Source organism: Accipiter gentilis, chromosome 23 (genome assembly GCF_929443795.1).
Source record: "Accipiter gentilis chromosome 23, bAccGen1.1, whole genome shotgun sequence".
NCBI lineage: Eukaryota > Metazoa > Chordata > Aves > Accipitriformes > Accipitridae > Astur > Astur gentilis.
Window position 1 is genome coordinate 20,014,589 of NC_064902.1, and position 15,342 is coordinate 20,029,930.

Genomic DNA, 15,342 nt, shown 5'->3' on the forward strand with positions numbered 1-15,342 from the left:
CTACGTGTCCTTCCACTCCTGAACTACTCAAAATTGGCTCATTCTACCATCTTATGGTTAATCTTCCATATTTAAAGCAAAATGCATTTCCAACAGAAGGTTCTTTAGAGTAAGGGAGAAAAATGGTAATTCAGTAATTAGCCCAATTTCATTCAGAGCAGGGTAGATAACTCCTCTGATAACAGAGCAACAAATAGAACTAGTCCCAAGTCTAGACAGAAAGAACAAAGCAGTCATCTGCTTTGACTCTCTGCAACCGAAATAAAAACACAAACAGCAATGACCTTCTTGCTTCCTCCATTCCAAGCCCCACGCCAGGGAGAACCTTTCCCACTGACACACACAGGGAGGACTCAGCCCCCGGACCAGCCCTGCAGCTCCCGCAGATGTACCGCTGCCCTGCCCAACGGTGGAGAGCTCTCTGTCAATGTTGGGTTTTCCTCTTCCCCATCTCTCTTTGACAACCACAAACTGGATTTCACCTTGGTTTTGTCTTCTGCTGTGAGGACTTTGCCCAACAGATTCCTTTCTTTTTTACCTGCCTCTGAGTAGCAACAGCCAGCAGCCAGTCACATCCTTGTTTCTAAGTTAAGAAACACTTCTGATTCCTCCTCCTCTCTCTAATTATTGTTCCACAATCGATTTGCCGTACCCCATGCCAGATTCGCACCTTAGCTCCTCAACTCTAGTCATTAAAACTCACACTCTCCTCCCATCCGCTCCACGAAAGACATTTTGTAGCAAGCAAGCTACTGCTTACACTCTCTTACCTTTTCTCTACTGAAACCAGCTCTACCAAAAGGCTGAAACATATTTAGCACTCCCAGCTCTCTGCTTGTCTCTTTCTTTTATTTTACATGGTTCAATGTTCTCATTCTGCCTTCTCTCCTTCTTTTTCTACCCCAGTGCTACAAAAAGACATCTTCTGTGACACCTTAAAAAAAAAAGATCACTGAATTAACATGACTTGCACTGCATGGTATTTTCAGACCAGCCATTTGCTAATGTCGCAAACACAATTAGGAAGTCAGGGAAAGAGCTTACAGGAGCAGATGAAAGCTTCAGAGATAAAATGGAAAGCTTTTACCTGCCAGGCTCTCAGGTTAGGGTTCTAGGTTGCCCTCGGATCTAATAAAGCTATAAAAGAGCCATATTAAGGAGATGCACAGTCACATTGCTGTAAATATCAAGCATGCCTTTTTTCCATCCTCCTATAGACATTGATTTTTGCTACCACGATTTGCAGGTGGGTAGCCATAGGTGGTTTAAATTCGTGGTATTAAAAAAACCTCAGAGCATTGCTGACAATTAAAAACAGCTTTTACACATGCACAATAATGCTTCTCATGCTTTAAAAAAAAATAATATGCATATCCATATTACCATCATAATAAGTGCCACAGAGTGACATGATATGATTGAGTATAATGGCTCCTTTGGAGCCATTATGGTCGATCAGTAAATAATACACTTTTGAAATTGTCTAACTACATATTTACACTTGTCAACTCTCATACACTTCAGTGACAGAATTTAAAAGAAACACTGTAAAAAACTGTAAGAACATTAAACCACGAAAACATTACGCTGAAGTAGTATTAAGGTTTGACTTAAACCCACAAAAACATGGAAACTCCAGGTTAAGGCCAAATCTCTGAAAACGACACCGTCTTTAGCTCGCGGAGCCATCCCCGAGTGCTCGCAGTGGTCCAGGCGAGGCGAGGGATGAGGTTGGGGTTGGGCAAGAAGGCAGGGGACCACAAGGTCGTGGTGGTCCAGGGCATCAGGTGAGCACTGAGCCATTGTGGATGGCTCTGGTCACCGAATTCATGGGCGAGAGCCAGCCTGCCCGCAGTGACTTAGCTGTTCAGCAGGACACCATTTTATGGTATTTTAAAAAAACCAAAGCCTGGACCTTTCCTCTGTTTATTCAGATGAAATTCCCAATTAAGTTGAGAAGAATTAGTCCTCACTTATTTTGGAAGAGGCCTTGTTGGGACGCTGGGAGTTTTGCCTAGCTGAAACACATGGAGAAAAACTTCAGGCTTTGACCCTAAAAAGGCATTGTCAAAAAAAAAAAAAAAAAAGTTAAACAAACATGACAGCAGAACATTAATATCCCAAAGATTGACTCCATGTGGGAAAAGAGAAGACTGGGAAGCAAGATGTTTTTTCAAGAGTAAAAATAATGGGGCTTGGTGTTGGCTTTTTTAATTGATAATTTTGGGCCTCTTGTTCAGCTGCAGTCACTTTTGCTCCAAGCAGCGGTGGCAGCAACTTTATTGGTTCCAGTAGAGCTCTGCTGCAAACAATAAGCATCAAGCCCCCAAACGCCATCTGTCTTTCTACGAGGGTCACATCCTGCTGCCCCAGAGTCCAGGGGATATTGAATGCTTGCGAGATGTCAGGAGCAGCCCCAGACCCGCGGCGCCTGCTTCGCAACAAAGGGACCCCAAATGCTTCACATGCTCCGCACTACAGTCCTGAACCGTGCTGTAAAAAGCAATGATGGATATTTTCCTAGAGCAAAGGTCTTCCTTTCAAATATATCTCCTTGCTCAGACTTATCTATTACCTTGCTTTTGAGAACAAAATCCATAAAGGCTTGGCATGGCAGACTCTAAGTTGTTTGAAGACACAACCACCACACCTCTGTCAAGAGGGAGTTACCGCTCGGTTTTATAGTCAGCTCTCCCCTCGACCCGCTGATGACAGAGCAGCCTCCCTCTACGCTCAGCATCTGGGATTTTACAGCCGCTGTATATGAATGGGATTTTCATAACAAACAACTGTATTCGGTTTCCTTGTATATCTGAAAGCGAGAATGATCTCTTAAGGCTCTGCTGGGAAGGCGTATTAACGAAGACAAAGAGTATTTCAGGCTATTTCCCCCAGGAGCATTATCACGATGACAATATGATGACTTTGTCCTATGCAAGTGCTTTAAGTCCACGTCCTCCTCCCAAAGCAGCTCTTGAGGACCCCCTGTACGCGCGCTCCACGCGAGGGCCCTCACAGTCCCCTCCCCGAGGCCAGCACCCCATCACCCCCCAGCCGCCTGAAGAGGACAGGATTTGCCATCGGCTCCAAGAGCTTTCTCCAGTCTCTCATTTCATAAGCCCTCCTTAGAGATGTTTGCTTTTGTCTAAATATTATAAACCACAGTACGACAAAGACTTAATAAACCCTGTTGCCTTTTCACTTTGCGCAGCGTCTGTCTCCTCTCACCCTACCTCGCGGCTCATGCAAATGTCAGTGAGAACAGTTTTTACATCTCCTCAGGTCGCCCCAGTGATATAAGCAAAGGTAAACAGACTACTGAAGTCTGGGTATTTTTACTTCAGATGGGATGTAAATCAGTGGATGAAAGCTGGGAATAAACTGGCAATATGAGGGCAGCTTATTAAAGCTTCCTCCCCCAGCTCAGTGCTCCCTCAATGTAATATAGCTGACATAACCCTACACTAAGGAAAAAAACCAAAGCAACCCAAAGAGATAGAAGTATTTCCCCCAAAGTGAAAGATACTCTTCCTTCAAGATGTTTGGACAATTCTTACAGAAAGAGAAAAGCATTTCCCTACCGAAGGCAGAAATCTTCACCTGTAAGAACTTGGGAGGAGACCAGACACTACCGCCGAGTGCTCGGGATGGGCACAAGCTTCATGTGGGACACCCCAGTGAGGAGACCAGACACCACGAGAGCTGGGGATGGTCACAAGCTGCACATGGGACACCCCAAGGCAGCAGAACTTGGGATGCAGAAGCTGCTCGGTTCCTGCCATACCACATACGCTGCTTCTCAAACAACAACCAGAGCAAGGGCTTCATCCCAGAGCTCAAATCAGAAAATGACTGGTCCTGTGTAGAGCTGAAAGCACCTGGGAAGATGGGTTTTTAAGAGCAGCAGCTCCAGCTCCCCCCTAATTGTCCGACCAGTGGGTGCCCCAAACCCACAACCTCCTCACGCCATTATCTCCTGGCAGAAAGAAGTTACGTGCTCCCACTCTTCCTCCCTGCCTCCTTGTTTAAAGCTTTCTGGCTGCTGGTGAGGAAATGAGTCTGCCTTGCTCTACCTTTCTCTCCATCACCTTGCTGTCTGTGAGGATTGGTGAGAAAATGTTTCAAATGCTCTTACACTTCTACAGCATCCATTTCCTGAGGCCCTTATGGAAAAAAAGGCTGTCTCCCATCCCCTGCTGATGATAGTTTTATCAGATAATAGCACAAAGCAGGAATGATCCTGCAAAGCTGTTACCAATACCCAAACGTATCTGAATAGCAGAGATCACCACGCTCGTTGCGTTCGCCCACCAATGGGCAAAGCCTCAACAGCAACCAAGAGAGCGGCAAAGCCTGTCTACTAAAGAGCATATCATTACTTTAACCTGCCGTGAGTAGTTGTTTGGCTTTTCTGATTTTCTGTGTGCGCGCTGTATTTTTTTTGTATTTTATTTTAAGTTAAAACCTGCTGAAATTCAATGGCTCCAGACACAGCAGTGCCAAGGAAAAGGAGCCTGTGGTCCCTGAGAGGGACTTTTCTCAGTGCTGACTTGACACATAAAATCTGTTTCTTCAATTATGTCTTCCCTCTTACCTATTTTAGACGTGATGGTGTGAAAACATAATAAAAGCTCATGGAAAAAAATTCAAGGAAGCTGAGAAAGTATTCTTCAGATCATATTTAGAGGCCTTGGCTCACAAATGCTTTAATACCAGGAGGATAGCTACTTGCACACCCCAGCTCTGCCCCTGCACCGAGCCAGCGAGTGCAGGCTCTCACACGCCTTCCCAAAGCACCAGCATCTCCATCTCTAGCAGTGTTAAGAACTGCCCTGTTCAATAAAAACACAGTTACTGCAATACAAAAGTCCAGCTACCAAACCCGCTTTGCACTGTTAACACTCTGCATCCGACGAGGTGCTGGTGTTTTACAAGTTTGTCGTACGTACGCCCGCGATCCATGCAAACTCAGAACTTCATCACGCCACATGACATCTCTGCTGTGCCACTCCTAGTTCAAAATATATCTTAAAGCATCTGAAGTATCAACTAAGGGATTTTAATCATGCATTCAAAAACTCTACCAAACCAGGGTGAAGCCTTGCAGATAAAATCTCTGCTCAGGACTTGCAGTTCGCCACCTTCACACAGCAAAATCTCTTCCTGTTAAGTGGTTTATCAGAATAATGGATATTACTTGTTTGATAAAACAGATTACTTGAAAAATTGTCCCAAGCAATTGCTGTAGTCATAACAAAGTCAGGGCTTGTTCTACTACCGCAACAAAAATTCTGTATTTCGTTCCATAAATATAAATCAATGAAAAATACTGCTAATTTGGCCAGGATAGAAGTCTACAATAAAGCCCTCATTTTAGGTGTGAGAAGATTTTTGTACTTAGACGGCATGAAAATCCCCTTTCTCCTGATAATGAGAAATGCCCCTTGATGCCCCATCTCCTCCAGGACATAGCCAAAGTGGAAATAATTTTCAAAACTAATATGTACATGGAGTAACATGGTTAACATCATCCAATGAATTTAGATCCACCTACATGGTATAAATATATCTAGATACACTGTCACCTTCAGCAGAATTCATTAAAATAATGTTGTATCTTCCTTGTTAAATGTAATTTTTTTAATTGAAATTTAATCTTACTGCATTATTTGGTAGATTTTTAATTGACATTTGTAGTAATTAATTGGTAAGCATTACAGCTTTGTCTGAAGAATTTAAAACTAAATTTGACATCGAGATTGGCCAGCCACTGCTGTGAGGTGCCTGCTGGGAGCATTTCATCATCCTCCCAGCCCCTCCTGCTGATCAGAGGTGGGAGATGATGGTCTCTTTCTTACAGTCATGAATTACATTACTAATGTATTCCATTACCACCACGCAAATGTCATGTTAATTCCTGATCATCATCAAGTCAGACAATGGTTTCCACGCTGGCACCCAGCCAATTAGCGGTGTGGAAAAATATTCCGCCAATTATATAACTTGAATTAGGTTAAGGACTCAAGAGAAAGCAAAATAAATGCTTTGAAAATACTTCTGAGATAAAATGTAAGTTGACACTGTCTTCATGTGCTATAGCCGATGTTATACAATCTGATAGGCAGCTGCCAACATTCATAACTGTTTATTAAATCTAGCCTCTCTTTATGGTGGCAGCTAAGATCTGTATTTTTACCAATATTAGGTTCATTGTGTTATGAAAAAAGACCAAAATACTTAGGAGCATTCACACCAGCTTATAAAACATATTATGTAGTATATTAAATTGTTAAAATTACTTCTTCTCTCCTCCCCCCTGCCACAGAGAAAAGTTCCACGACAGAAAAGTTTCAGAAAAACAAAGTCTTTCTGCAGCCACTGATGGATGCTTCAAGGAGTAAGAGAGATCCTGCGAGGACCAAAGTGCCATCTCCAGGCTGCTGCCACTTCTCCCGCCGTGCAGCTCTGCCAGGGGACGCCAGGCTCGGCACCCGGAGCTCTGTCCCACTCCCCCGGTCCCACCGACACGCGTCTGGGTTAGCACAACCTGGGGAAACCCACTCCTGCTCCGCAGCTGCAGACGAACCCTTTGGCTTTTGCTCCCTCGCCATCACAAGAAGCATCACGGGCAGATAAAGCCCTCTGTCTAACCAGAAGCCTGTCCACCAGAGGAGAGGACTGCAGCAGGAGCGGGGCATCCCTCCAAGAAAAGGAGGCCACGATGCCTGGTGGAAATACCTCCGGCCGTGCAGGGACACAGCAGGTTTCTAACATTGCGTTAGCTTGGCACGCGCAGCGCCGAGCCCTGCCGGCAGCACGCTGCGCTGGCAACTCGCTGCACAACCAGGTTTTTAGTACCACCCCATTATTTTGATTTGTTCTGTTCTTAACTCAATTTATCGTACAAGCATGGTTATCTCCAATTTAAAAACGTACACAGCACCAGTTCCTCGACTTTAAAAATTTATAACGATGAGCAATTTGTTAAAACCTTTTACCGTATCTTTCTGTCTCATTTTCCTAGGTGCTGCAATGAGGCAATTCACTGTTCTGGCTGCTTACCCTAGATGACCTTTGCCTGCCATAAAATGGTATACAACTAAACGCTCTGCTTTAAATAAAACCCTTGCCTCTTCGAAAGGCCCTACGTATTCAGTCAACACAATCAGCAGAAACCACATTTGGTTACTCAATAAGCTGGAAACTTCTAAAATGCGTACGGCGGTGAATGAATTCCTGACATCACCAGGGACACTCGAGTGGGGAACAAGAGAGACCGCCGAGAAGTGGCTCTTGCTGCAGCCGAAGAAAGGATCACTCCTTTAAGCTGAACTCTCAAGGCAAACGAGAACAAAAACTGAATTAGCTCAACACGTACCCTCTGCAGTCAGCACATTGCTAGGCAACTTACCATCTCTTGATAGAATTATGGTGGAGGGCTGGTCATACATCAGGGTTAAGATGAACACAAGCACCAGTTTTGGCCAACTGCTCCTTTCCAGTGGGACTGCTCAATGCTTGGTCATTTTCTATTATTATTTTGCAATATTTTCTAAGCACCTAGAGAGTCTAATGCATTCAGAAGGTATTTTAAAGCTATTATGTGACATGAAAATTTTAAGATAACTGGAAGTAAGTGAATTTTAGGAGGAACAGCACGAGTCTTTTTCTTTGTTCAAGCCAGCATCTCGAGAGAGTTAACAATCCTTCTTCTCGTTGCTTTTATTTTTTAATACTGAAGCTATCCAGAGGGCATGCTACTCACTTTGTCCTTACTCCAGATGCCGGTTGGCCACAGCTCCATACCTCCGTTACTCAACGTGGTTTTTCAAGAGGATGCTCCAAAACACCCCGGTCCTTCCATTTGCCACCGCTGAGACCAGACACGAAGTCTCGCGACAGGCAGTGCCACGGGGCTATCGCAATACCTGGCAATGCCACACTTAACCTATGCCAGCCTCAGAAGGCCCTCAATCTTTCATTGTGACTTGGATAGCAAGATTCGGACCCCAGGCATTATTTACATTTATTAAAGAAGTATTAAGCAAATGCGCAGACTGCTTTAAATAGAGGCATGTACCTTGCATATAACCCCAAGTTTTTCATGCATATTTCATTGGCACAAAGAAATAATTAATTAGCTAACCACCGTGATTAAAAATCAATTGATTCATATGTGACAGAGCGGTGAGAATTTTTGCATCACTGGAGAAGTCTGGAATTGGTCCCTGTTTGGGGATCTCAGTCGTATCAGTGAGCTTGGTAATTCAGACATGAAGGAAATGGTAAGAATCTCTCTCCCGCATGCACACTTTGAGCTGCCATATGGGTTTATTCAACTGTTTACTACACCAGTCGGTAAAAACTGAACAGCTATTATAATCTTTGCTAAATGACATGGTAATTATGCTACCTCTGGAAAAAAAAGAAAAAATGGAAACTTTAAAAAGAAAAAAAAAAAAATCACAATTCACTGATGTGTGAATTTCTCGGGTTTTGTAATCTTTGAATTGAAATGCACTTTCTAACACACAGAGGGATATTAAATATATAACACAAACCTGAATTTATTTTAAAAAACAATTTGTGCTCCCATTTCCTACACAATTTAATTATGCAGACTTCCTACTTTTGAAAGATTTCTTACATAGACCTTCCAGTTTTCCTGTAAAATCACACGATTCCTGTTTTCCCAACCTCAGTCTTCTGATTAATGAAGAAATATTGCCCCTCCTCTCACCCCAGTTAGTAAGAGAGGCAGTAAGGAGCAGGCACGTAAGAGGAGAAGGCACGGGAAGGCTCCCCATGCCAGGCTGCTGGAGGACAGGGACAGCTGGGAAAGTCACAACTGCCACTCGTTTGGCACAAAAGGGACCAACAGGCTTCTTGGCTGGCTAACACCACGGGGAGATGGCAACTGCCAACTGACAGAGATGGGGTCACCATGCACCACCCTCTCAAGTTTGACCAAGTTCACCCTGGCCAAAATTGGCAGTTAAAGGCTGTGTCCCCGTGCTCCTCCAGGCTGGGCATCGCAGCAGCAATGCCACGCTGGATGGGGCAAGCGCATGCGACAAGACAGCTCTCCTGTGTACCAGTGACACCATTTTGTCACTGGGATGCAAGTGCAGCAAACGGTGGAGCTAATTATTTGTTGGCAATGGTTCCTCCGAGAGTCCATCATGTGACACATGATGGAGAGCAGACCTCTCCGTATTCATATTTAATCACGACACGAATTGCCCACATAAGCGTGTTTAGACCTTGCCTATCTACAAGGCTTCAGTTTTGGGCAGTAGCTTTGCCTGCATCACTGAACTCCAGTTGCACCGTCAAAGACCTCATAGCTCATAGGATTTGAGGGGATGGAGAGAAGAAAGGAAGGAAGAGAATATTTCTTCTGTATTGATAATATTTGGTATCAGTGCTATTTCATTACAATGAAGGTTTTTCCATTGTTTTGGGTTTTTTTGAAGTGGTGACTTGCTTTTAAGCACAGACAATACATAAAAGAAAAACCCCACCATATTAAAAAGGGGAGAAAAGGGTGAGGGAAAGAGAGATTGTAAGAAAGAATAAGTGAGGGTTACTGCAAACTCAGGTTTGACGACTCACCAGTTTTACTTGCAGGCATCACACATATCCACTCATGACTCAGGGCAAATATGGGAAAGGATCGAAACCCTTATCATGGCAAATGTGTCTGGAAGACGGAGTCACTCAGAAAAAATGTTCTCAGGAGACTGAAAGACAAAAACATGTTTTAAAACTTCACTCAGTTAGAATTGTATCAAAGCCTACTGTTTTCCTTTGAAAATAAAAGGTGGTTATAAATGCTGGAGGTGGGGGGAGCTTTACAGGAGTATTTCTATGTATCAAACATTATCACACAGCAGACTTTATTTGGCTTTAAATAAAACTGAAACTTACAATATTAAGAAAGGTTTTTAAAGACACACTTATTTCACATTTGCAACATGCTCCTCCGACAGGCAAGCTTATGTTCCTTCTAAATACCAAAATGTGTCACCATCCGAATCCATATTCTGCTCAAAAACACTGCACTGTGCACAAAATCCAGATACTTTAACCTACTTTGCATTATCAAAATATAGCAGCCTCTGAATTTCTGAAATATTTACTCTCTGCCTTCACTCACTGCATCCTGATAAAACCTTAACAAAATGTGGAATCTCTTGTTAGCAATAATCTCTCCTCTGAGATAAGGAAAAACACATATAAAAACTATTTGATGTTCAGGGTGAAAAGGCAAAATTTGCAAACATCAGTTAAGAAATACCAATTAGTATGGTTTTTTTCCCCAGCTATTAGTAACACAGATTGAGTTTAAGCTTAGCTCAGAGGAAGCTGCTTGCTGTACAAATGAAACATCCATTTTACTAATAAGGGTATTCTAAAATAAGATGTCTAATGTCTTCACTGACAAACTATCCACACTGAGTAAAAGCTCATATTCAGAAATATGACCAGAGGTGTTCCCAGGGCTGTTCTGCATCGCACCCATGAAACCACACAGCATTTAAACAGCAGCTCCGGTGCCTGCCCAAATCGGGGAAGGGCACCCGCTGCCCTAACAGATGCACCAACACCAGGGAGGACCTGCAGCAATAAACCCCAGAAGAGGAAACAAACTTCACAGCAGATGAAAATATCCCGAGGGACTGGGGTAGGAAAAAGATATGAAAGCAAAAATCACGTGTGGTGCTTCTGACCTCTTCATTCCCCAATCCTCTCCCTCCATAGCATCCCCAAGGCAGTGGCTGTTCCTAGCCTTTCCACATCTACCAGCGCTTTGGCAGTGGCAAGAACGGCCATCTCCAAATTAACCTCGTGGAGTTAATTATTTTGGCAGCCCACAGCAGCCTTCCTGAAGAACATCTGGAAGCCTCTGTCTTAGCAACAACTGCATGAAATTTTGTAAGACAAAACCCAGGTACTTCTCTGGCCCTGGGGTTTTCTCCCATTCTTTGCTGAATGCAATGCAACGGCTCAAAGAAGATCACAAGAGTTCAGAAATCTAAATATAGGGATTATGCGACCCTATTATAAAACTGTGCTACACAATAAAAATAGATCCAAAAGGGGTTTTTAAACAGTATTTGTGCTAAACATGACTTCTTTCTCACAGACTCTGAAATACCTGCAAACCAAAAGTGACCTGCATCCCGCATCAGTTGTATTTTATTCATGAGGAACAGAGCACTTGGGAGAAGCAACTGAGCAGTGTCAGAAACACACATCCGAGGCTCGCTTTATTGCTGTGCGTGATGACAGATATGCAGATGGGTATGTAGCTGAGCAGAAAGCTGCATCTACACATGTTGGGGCAAGATTTCTCCAGCTGACCTGCTGCACCACAGTATACAACTTAGTAATCTTTATCCACGGTAAGTCTGTAGAGCAGGAAAGTATCATTAGCCCCATTTAGAAGATGAGGAATTGAGCTCATTTTGGCTAATGCTTGCTCAAAAGATTTCATGTTCCTTTGAGACTTTTGAGGCAAAATGACTTGTCTAAATAATATATTTGGTCTGCAGCAGATGAGGGCTACAGTGTACAGAAGCACTGTCCTTACCTCCAGATAGCTTTTCTCCTTCACATCCCTCCTCAAGCAGGTTTGAAAGCTGGGAGAGCTTGTACACAAGGAACAAGAAACAGTGTTGGGAGTAGGTAAAGACATCCCATCCCAGCCTGGCCTGAACTCTGACAGTACGTGTACCTGGAAAAATGGATATTTCTTACGCCATCAAAAACTGACCTCACCAAAATACTCCACAAAACATTTCTTCAGCCAGGTTTCCCAAGGGAACAAGGCTTACGTGATCACCATGTACTTTCTCTGCCCAGCCCCACCTGCATCTTTTGAATCCCTTGGGATTAACAGGAGCAGAGAGCTCCCAAAGACGTGAATTCTCACGGCATTAAGTCTGGGGCTTGCACCACCGGAGGCCTCCAAAACCATTCGATCAGCTGTCTCCAACAGCCAGCTGGCTCGCCGGCACTCCGCCAGCTCCAGGCCAAGCCGTGCCAGGAGGGAGTCCAGCGTGGCCCGGGGACACGGAGGCAGCTCAGGCACTTCTCCACCTCAGTGCTGGAGAACCTGGGGAAACCACACGTACAGCTGAGGGGAAGGGTGGAGGAGGGAGAGGAACAGATAATAGATCGGTTCTGATAAACTGAAGCCTTTAATGATCTACCCACGCACTCAAGTTCGATCTGGCATTGACAAATTGAAGCTTTTAATGATGCGCCCACACGTTTGAGTTGGACACTCCTCTTCTACAACTTCCACAAAAATAGCCTGCTGGGTTAGAGAAACTCTAAAAACACTGCAACACGAGTAACACTCTTGCCTACTCTTTGAAAAAAACTTCTCCCCCAACAGATTCTTTGATGCGACCTCCACTACAGACCTCCAACACGGACCTTCTCCTGCACTGCCTTGCTCCCGTACAGATTCTCCGACAGCTACAGCTAAATAAGGGGCAATGAGATGCAGCAGCCTCAGCATAACTGAAGTACAAAGCCAATCAAACCTTGAAACAGGAATGTGGGTTTCATTAATTCTAGCAATCACAACGTTTTTATTATCACTGTATTAATCAGAATAGGAAACCTATTAATCTGCCCCAAACAAAAATTAATCTTCGTAATATTGAACAGATTTGAAAGACAAGTTTTAATATTTCACTATTTAAATTTCAAAGGCAGAGGCGCACAGCTCAGATGATCTGGCACACCACTATGAACTTCATCTCATCAGCGTGAGGTCAGCCCTACCACCCTCACCTTTCCCTGATGCTTCCAGCCCTCTGCACACCTCTGCCCCAGGGTCTGGCTGCTCCCAGGGTTTTTGAAGCAACCGAGAGCATCGTTTCATACATCAAACTGCAAAACTGGCTGCAGCACTTGATGCAATTAAAGAGTTGTCAAGAGTTTATGCTGCAACCTAAGGAACAGCACAGCGCATCATGTCGAGCAGCATTTGGGTGGCACAGGCTGGAAGTGCCACCCCACGCGAAGGGCTGCCTGGATGTGAGTGAGCTTTCTGCAACGGGCAGGACAAACCTGACGGGTAGCAGATACATGACCATGTGTTCAGGGGAAGGAGAAGAGGTGCAGCAGGAGAAAAAGGCACACGGCTGCGAAACAAGAAAGTATCTGAAATTCCTGTGCTCCACCGGAGCGAGTCAGGGATTTCTACGTGGATCTGGCATGCGATACCTGCACCGGACCCTCGTCAGTGCAGCAAACCCTCTCCAAGCCAACGCAGTGAGCTGCAAAACACCCCGCTGCTACCAGACGTCATGACAGAGCCCAATTTCAAGGAGGAAACGGGTGGCAGAAGAAAAGTCCTTACAAAATGGTGGCAAGGAGTGGGACAGAACAGAAAGCGGCTGAGGAAATGACAACAAATGTGACCGAAAAAGAGGAAAACGACCCAAAGCATCTCCAGACACCCATGCCCTGCCTGGGGTGGGTGACACGATGAGCACACGGCTGCAGTTCTGCTGCTGCTCTTCCGCCACTGTCCTGCAGTGGCAACTGCTGACGGACACGTTATTTTGTTACTTGGCCAGATTTTCATTAAAGCAGCATTCACCAACACATATTTATATATACACATACACAGATACACATACACCTTGGGACTATATTTGGTACAACACATTTCAAAGACTGATCAAAGGCAGAGCTTCAGTCATCTTATGCACCAGTCGCATTAAGCTGTTTACTGACTGCAATGAAACTACAGAATATTGTTTTAACTAATGATTTCTCAAAGCCATGTTGCACAAAAGAAAACAGGTTCAACTTGTACATCAGTGCCTAAGAGACCGCTCCAAAACAGACAACTGTATGAAAAGTTGTGCCCATGTATACATATATACAAAACTGTTTTTAAGTGACTGTTTTAAATTAGAATAAATCTGTGTTCCACCAATTAAGCTTTAAATGCATGGCTGATACTGTTCACTATTTTAAACAAGTGGCATACTAAATGCAAAAATTCAAATATTTTAGAGAAAATACTTGGAGAGTTGAGACATTAATTTTGCCACATACAATCTGTTTCACAGGGATTTAAAAAGCGTTATTGCCACCCTGGGTACATTGGAATAAAGATGAAACACCATCCCTTCCTATTTACATATTAAAAAATACGTGCCTTCTTGATACAGACTACCCAGCTTGCCGATACATGACTCTGTTAAAAACAGTACAGCCTGTCTAGAAAATGCAAAGCCCCAAACTAGATACATCCTTGCAAGAATTACTGCACTCTAACAGTTTGTAAGTGGAAATAAAAGGTACTGTTGTCTTGTTTATCCTCCCCTCCAGCGAGTATCCTGGGGGAGCAGGGCCAGAGCAGCTGCAGTTCCCCAGGGCCCTGCCTAACGATGGAGCTGTTTACCAACCACCAAATAAGAGGAGTAAGATCAGCCTGGAAAGCCTTGGGATCTCAGGGACGTCTACATCCAGGTGAAAAAGAAAAAAAAAAAGAAAGAAAAAACAATCAAACAAAAAAACCCTACCATTCCTATTCTTATTTCTACCTCATATACCTGTATTTGATTGTAGCTTGAGATGCTCAGCAATTTCCTAAAATCTTGCAATACAGATATTATTTTTCCAAAATAAATAACCTTTTTCTTTTTTTCTTTTCTTTTTTCTTTAAATAAATTGCCATTAGAAACACATGCTCAAAGCATCATTAAAAAGACCACGGAGGCTGCTTGCAGGGGAACTTCACTGTACCGAGTAGTAACATTTGTTCTTCCCTTTCAGCTGGGATCCACCTCAACTTTTTGATGTTGGTTGGAGCTTTTATTTGCAAATAGAGCAGAGCTGCTTGGGATGGAGGGCTCCTCCGGAGCATGCCATGTGGCCTGCACAGATGTTCCTTTTATTCCTGCGTCCCACAAGGCTCTGTGGCTCGCTGGTGTTAAACAGATTACGCAAGTAGAACACTTGATTTTGCATGTCCCCCTTTTTTCCAACAGTTGTCTAATTTACTCAACTCGTTTTGCCCCCCCTTCCCCCCACAATCACTAAAGAAAACACAGAAAAATGAGGCAAAAGCAAGGAAGTTTCTCCTCCAAGACCAGAATCTGCAGAAATGCTCAGCGCCTGCAAACAAAGCAGAAATGCAGAAGAACAAAACTCTTATTTGGACAGTAAAGTAACTAGCTTATTAGGTGCCAGGTTCTTCTACAAAAACTTCATCCTATCCCAGTAACACCAGTCGCTACAAGTATCATAATCTCTCACCCTTATTTAGATGTCCAAATGAGAACTGAACTTTTTATAAAAAATAAA

The 15,342-nt window shown here is 43.7% G+C and overlaps 1 protein-coding gene across 9 annotated transcripts in view; it reads right to left on the minus strand.

Moving 5' to 3' along the window:
• The window catches only part of FOXP1 (forkhead box P1), a 392,520-nt gene that overhangs the window by 335,869 nt on the left and 41,309 nt on the right, over positions 1–15,342 (minus strand). For 8 of the 9 annotated variants that reach the window (XM_049827087.1, XM_049827082.1, XM_049827081.1 and 5 more), the window contains one exon: positions 9,616–9,743. The gene's annotated coding sequence lies outside the window, so the exon portion shown is untranslated. The remainder of the gene's footprint in view (positions 1–9,615; positions 9,744–15,342) is intronic. The other variant, XM_049827079.1, reaches the window with a different exon arrangement.